At 59.2% G+C, this 6,297-nt stretch overlaps 1 non-coding gene across 1 annotated transcript; it reads right to left on the bottom strand.

Moving 5' to 3' along the window:
- Positions 1-1,719: 1,719 nt before the first annotated feature.
- On the bottom strand, positions 1,720-3,534 carry LOC142794803 (small subunit ribosomal RNA). Its single transcript, XR_012892628.1, has one exon. It is a non-coding gene; the product is annotated as a small subunit ribosomal RNA (ribosomal RNA).
- Positions 3,535-6,297: the final 2,763 nt, after the last annotated feature.

The following is a 6,297-nucleotide window of genomic DNA, read 5'->3' as shown; positions in this document are numbered from 1 at the left end:
GTGAAAAAGTGTTTGTTCAATTCCGTACAGTCAAAACCAAACGTTTCTGGCACTCGGCCAAACAGTGGCCAAGAAGGGCGCTTTTCAGCGCACGCTTGGACTCCAAAACTCTGCCGCGCCTTTTTCGGCTGCCGCAAATCGAGCAAACGGTGTGTTTCGGACGGCGTTTCGCTTCCGCTACTTGCGAGTGCTTTCGTGGTCCACCCCTCTATAAATACTCGGGAGGCGTCGAAGCCGGTTCTCCAAGCCGGACCCGTAGGTATCGTTGTGTGCTCGCTCTCATTGGCCCGCCTAACCAGAAAATGCCTGCGGTACACCCATTTGGATAAGAGTGCACGCAGATGCGGGCCTCGACGGCTACACATTTCCTCGGGCGGCCGCCTCCCGGCCTCCGTGGAGCGCGGGATGCACGGTCCCATCGACAAGCCTCTCCCGTTTTTACCGTGGCGTCGCGGTTCACCACGGCGGGCGGGTCGGTCTCCTCCGCATAAAAAGGGGGACCCCCGCTTTTTGTTCCACGAAATCGCACAAGCTTTTTTCGCATCCACGGTTTGCCACCGCACACCAAAATGCCGATCCGGCTGCCTACTTTAGCCAACAGGTGGAGCCAGGCGCGCCGTACTTGCGCGGCACTTCCCACGTCCACCGAAGTCGGTGCCAAGGACCACTTTCGGCGCCGGAGCCGCGTACGAGCCTACTCGAGGCGGAAGAACGAAGCCAGCAAGGGCCTGGCCGCAAGTGCGTTCAATTGTCGGGACGTCCAAGTCCCTCGTTCTTCCGTGCTTCCTCTTTCGGCAAGTCGTTGCGGCACCTTCCCAAAGCGCGCAGACCCGCTAATCGCGACGAGCGCGACGTGGCCGTGCCGCCTTTCCCTCGGCAGCAAGCAAAACGCCTGGCAACGTCGACGCTCCCCTAACCGCGATCTCGCACCGTGTTTCGTGTGGCGAATTCAAAAGCCGGCCGGCGCTGCTGCAACCATTACGGTCGGTACGCATACGCCGCGGAGGGCGGGACGGTCATCGGAGCGTGCGGTTCCTCCATCGAGTACTGCGCACCTCGGCCGTCGCATCGCCGTGCCATGACCGGCCGCGCGTCAACGCGAACCGGTGCCAGCGAGATCCCTCGCCTGCAAGAACCGACCGGCAGCCTCCGTCACCCGAGGACGCGGAGGCGCTTGCCGCGGACGGCGGGACGGTATGCACTGGTGCACAGCGGACCCGTCACATCGCCAGTTCCTTGACCGACCGCCGACGCTTGTGCCGTTCCTCTCGTACTTGGCAGTCGCCGCGCGATTGTCGGGTCTCGTTCTTGCACGCTCGAACGGTCGGGAGGGCACTCGGCTGGCGTTTCGGGAACGCGCAGCCTCGCCTTCTACCGACGTAACCACGACTCGCCGTTCGCGCTCCGCCGCTCCTGTTTACAGTACTAGGCGGTCCCGCAGCGGTCGGGTCGCGCATTTCGAGCGCTTCGAGCCACGGTGCAGTGGCGGGTCGAAAGCCGACCTATGAGTGCGTTGCGCCGTTTGTACCCGCGTCCGCCACCTGGCCGACCGTCCAAGGTCGCGGTGTTGGCGTCCGCTGGGCGCAACAATTTGTCACGGGGTGCCGCTCCACATTCAGGCAGCCCCGTGGGGAAAAGCCGACCCCGCGTCCAAACGGGGTCAGCGGCAGAAAGTGTCGGGCGCAGACGCAGCTGAGGCGCTCACCCTTCACAATCCGTTAATGATCCTTCCGCAGGTTCACCTACGGAAACCTTGTTACGACTTTTACTTCCTCTAAATGATCAAGTTTGGTCATCTTTCCAACAGACCGGCGCAACCGAAAGGCCGCGCCGGACATCGGTCCGAAGACCTCACTAAATCATTCAATCGGTAGTAGCGACGGGCGGTGTGTACAAAGGGCAGGGACGTAATCAACGCGAGCTTATGACTCGCGCTTACTGGGAATTCCTCGTTCAAGGGGAACAATTGCAAGCCCCTATCCCAATCACGAAAGAAGTTCCACGGGTTACCCAGTCTTTTCAGACAGGGATAAAGACACGCTGCTTCCTTCAGTGTAGCGCGCGTGCGGCCCCGGACATCTAAGGGCATCACAGACCTGTTATTGCTCTGTTTCGTGCGGCTAGGAGCCGCTTGTCCCTCTAAGAAGGTTGTAAGGTGCTGGGAACCCCGCACCTATTTAATAGGCTAGAGTCTCGTTCGTTATCGGAATTAACCAGACAAATCGCTCCACCAACTAAGAACGGCCATGCACCACCATCCACCGAATCAAGAAAGAGCTCTCAATCTGTCAATCCTCCCAGTGTCCGGGCCGGGTAAGTTTTCCCGTGTTGAGTCAAATTAAGCCGCAGGCTCCACTCCTGGTGGTGCCCTTCCGTCAATTCCTTTAAGTTTCAGCTTTGCAACCATACTTCCCCCGGAACCCAAATACTTTGGTTTCCCGGAAGCTGCCCGCCGAGTCATTTGAGTAACTCAGGCGGATCGCTGGTTGGCATCGTTTATGGTCAGAACTAGGGCGGTATCTGATCGCCTTCGAACCTCTGACTTTCGTTCTTGATCAATGAAAACATTCTTGGCAAATGCTTTCGCAGTAGTTCGTCTTGCGACGGTCCAAGAATTTCACCTCTAGCGCCGCAATACGAATGCCCCCGTCCGTCCCTCTTAATCATTACCTCGTATTCCAAAAACCAACAGAACAGAAACGAGGTCTTGTTCTATTATTCCATGCAAGTTTATTCAGGCGACTCGCCTGCGTTGAGCACTCTAATTTTTTCAAAGTAAAAGCACCGGCCATCTCGAGGCACACAATGAAGTGCACCAAGAAAGAACCGGCATGATGTTCAGTCCGAGCCGTCGCATCGGGTAGATGCACTACTCGTCTGGAACTGAGATCCAACTACGAGCTTTTTAACCGCAGCAGCTTTAGTATACGCTATTGGAGCTGGAATTACCGCGGCTGCTGGCACCAGACTTGCCCTCCAATTGATCCTCGTTAAAGGATTTAGAGTGTACTCATTTCAATTACGGGGCCTCAAAAGAGTCCCGTATTGTTATTTTTCGTCACTACCTCCCCGTGCCGGGAGTGGGTAATTTGCGCGCCTGCTGCCTTCCTTGGATGTGGTAGCCGTTTCTCAGGCTCCCTCTCCGGAATCGAACCCTGATTCTCCGTTACCCGTAACAACCATGGTAAGCAAGTAACCTACCATCGAAAGTTGATAAGGCAGACACTTGAAAGAAACGTCGCCGGCTCGTGGCCATGCGATCAGCACAAAGTTATCCAGAGTCACCACACAATACGGGCCGAAACCCGATCGATCTTGGTCTAATAAAAGCACCCGTTACCCAAAGGGCTCCAGGCTCACTGCATGTATTAGCTCTAGAATTGCCACAGTTATCCAAGTAGGAAGAAACGATCTAAGGAACCATAACTGATTTAATGAGCCATTCGCGGTTTCGCCTTATTTCGGCATGTACTTAGACATGCATGGCTTAATCTTTGAGACAAGCATATGATTACTGGCAGGATCAACCAGGTAATCGTTCGACTGCGCGTCCGTCCTCGCCCTCGGCGGGCCGGACGCAGTCTGTGTGCGGCGGAGGCCACCTTCAGGCGCCCCAACACGCTTATTTTGCACTCCGAGATGACGGCGTTCGAGCTCGCTACGGCACAACCTTCCCGAAAGACGAGTGGGAGCCGTGCGGCAAGAAGCACGTTCATGCTCGCTCTTTTTCGTTGCATCGACTCGGTCGCGCCGTGCGGGTTGCCCAAGCCCGCTGCACTGTCGGTGGACCGGCCGGAACTAGCAACGGAGCCGAGACTGCAAAGCCGCCAGACGACGGGTCACGCCCGCGTCTTCGGCGCTTTCGCATCTGAATCGCCCGAGGACGACACGGAACACACCTCGATATCGTGGTAAAACGGCACCGTCCGACAACCAGCCCCTAACGCATCAAGCGGATGAGGCTGCAGACGACTGCCGTGGATTCCCCTGGAGCAGACCCGAGGACACGCTTGACGAGGCCGAAGCCCGCCGCATATCAGACACCCGGTCGCTTTCGCGTACGCCGCTCACGAGAACCCCCACATAATAGCAGCGATAAGTACCCAGACCTCCTTGGGCCCTAATACGAGCGTACTCGAGAAAATTTCACCGCGGGTGTGCCCCGAAACGTGTGGCATGTTGAGCGTGCCACAAGTCTACGTCGCTCTCAAACCCGCCGAGGTCGTAGAATTTGCGACCCTACTCACGAAATTCCCACCGAGGATACGGCCGCAAACGTACCGCACCTTGGGTAGGCCACGAGTTTGTGCAACACTACGCTGACGGCACAGCACCGAGGTCGTGCGCGCACGCACGGGAAAATTCCGCCGCGGTTTCTGCCGAAAACGTGAGGCACCACGACTCTCCGCAAGTTCGCGTCGACTGCGAAAGACCGAAGTCGTGAACGACGTGTCCGCTACTCGCCGCCGACACGCTGGACACCAAACGTACAACGACTCGACGGCGTCGTAGAGGCCCACGACGCGGTTTTCCTTAACGACGTCTCGGCGTGGCACCGACAGGTTAGAACGGCCGACCAACGTTCCCTGTCCGCCGTTCGGCTCAGTCGAAGGGCTCGGCGACTTCGGCAACGCTGCGAAGCCGCACGGTGACGCACGCCATGTCCCCATTTTTTTTTTTCTTTCTGCGTCTGCCGGGGTGCCCCTATAATAGCAGCGATAAGCACCCAGACCGCCGTGGGTCGCTCGCCCCGGCTGACGTGGTTTTTCGTACTCCTGCGGCGGTCGCCGTCAAGCACGTCCAAATACGCTACTTTCGTGGGCGCATTCACGCTCTTTCGCTTCGCCGGAGTGCCAGCACTCACTCTGCCAAAAACGGCGAACATCCGAGCGGCGGTTCCCACTTTTGCGTCGGCGTCGCAAACCCCGCCCCGGCAGACGAGGTTTGCCGTACTCGTGCGACGGTGGCCGGCGGGCACGTCGAAAGACGCCGATATCGTGCGCGAATTGGCGCACCTTGGCTTCACCGGAGTGCCGCCACTGACTCCTCCAAAAACGGCGAAGATCCGAGCGGCGCTTCCCACTTTCGCATCGGCGTCCCGAACTCCGCCCCGGCTGACGCGGTTTACCGTACTCGTGCGACGGTCGCCGGCGAGCACGTGGAAAGACGCCGATATCGTGCCCGAATCGGCTCCGTTCGGCTTCGCCGGAGTGCCAGCACTGGCTCGGCGAAAGACGACGAACATCCGAGCGACGGTTCTCACTATTGCGTACGCGTCGCAAACCCCGCCCCGGCAGACGCACTTTGCCGTACTCGTGCGACGGTCGCCGGCGAGCACGTAGAAAGACGCCGATATCGTGCCGGAATCGGCCCCGTTTGGCTTCGCCGGAGTGCCAGCACTCACTCGGCCACAAACGGCGAACATCCGAGCGGCGGTTCCCACTTAGCCGTCGGCGTCCCGAACTCCGCCCCGGCAGACGCGGTTGCCGAGCTCGTGCGACTAGCGACCGCGAAGCCGTCTCGCGACGCCGCTTTCGTGCGCGGCTCCCACTGCGACCTGGGTCACCCGAGGTCGACGAGCAAAAAAGAATGTCGAAAAAAATTTTTTTTTTTTTTGCGTCTGCCGGGGTGCCCCTATAATAGCAGCGATAAGCACCCAGACCGCCATGGGTCGCTCGCCCCGGCTGACGTGGTTTTTCGTTTTCCTGCGGTGGTCGTCGTCAAGCACGTCCAAACACGCCACTTTCGTGGGCGCATTCGCGCTCTTTCGCTTCGCCGGAGTGCCAGCACTCACTCTGCCAAAAACGGCGAACATCCGAGCGGCGGTTCCCACTTTTGCGTCGGCGTCGCAAACCCCGCCCCGGCAGACGAGGTTTGCCGTACTCGTGCGACGGTGGCCGGCGGGCACGTCGAAAGACGCCGATATCGTGCGCGAATTGGCGCACCTTGGCTTCACCGGAGTGCCGCCACTGACTCCTCCAAAAACGGCGAAGATCCGAGCGGCGCTTCCCACTTTCGCATCGGCGTCCCGAACTCCGCCCCGGCTGACGCGGTTTACCGTACTCGTGCGACGGTCGCCGGCGAGCACGTGGAAAGACGCCGATATCGTGCCCGAATCGGCTCCGTTCGGCTTCGCCGGATTGCCAGCACTGGCTCGGCGAAAGACGACGAACATCCGAGCGACGGTTCTCACTATTGCGTACGCGTCGCAAACCCCGCCCCGGCAGACGCACTTTGCCGTACTCGTGCGACGGTCGCCGGCGAGCACGTAGAAAGACGCCGATATCGTGCCGGAAT

Source organism: Rhipicephalus microplus, unplaced genomic scaffold, assembly GCF_043290135.1.
Source record: "Rhipicephalus microplus isolate Deutch F79 unplaced genomic scaffold, USDA_Rmic scaffold_506, whole genome shotgun sequence".
NCBI classification, from domain to species: Eukaryota; Metazoa; Arthropoda; class Arachnida; order Ixodida; family Ixodidae; genus Rhipicephalus; species Rhipicephalus microplus.
This window is presented reverse-complemented; position numbering and strand designations above follow the sequence as displayed.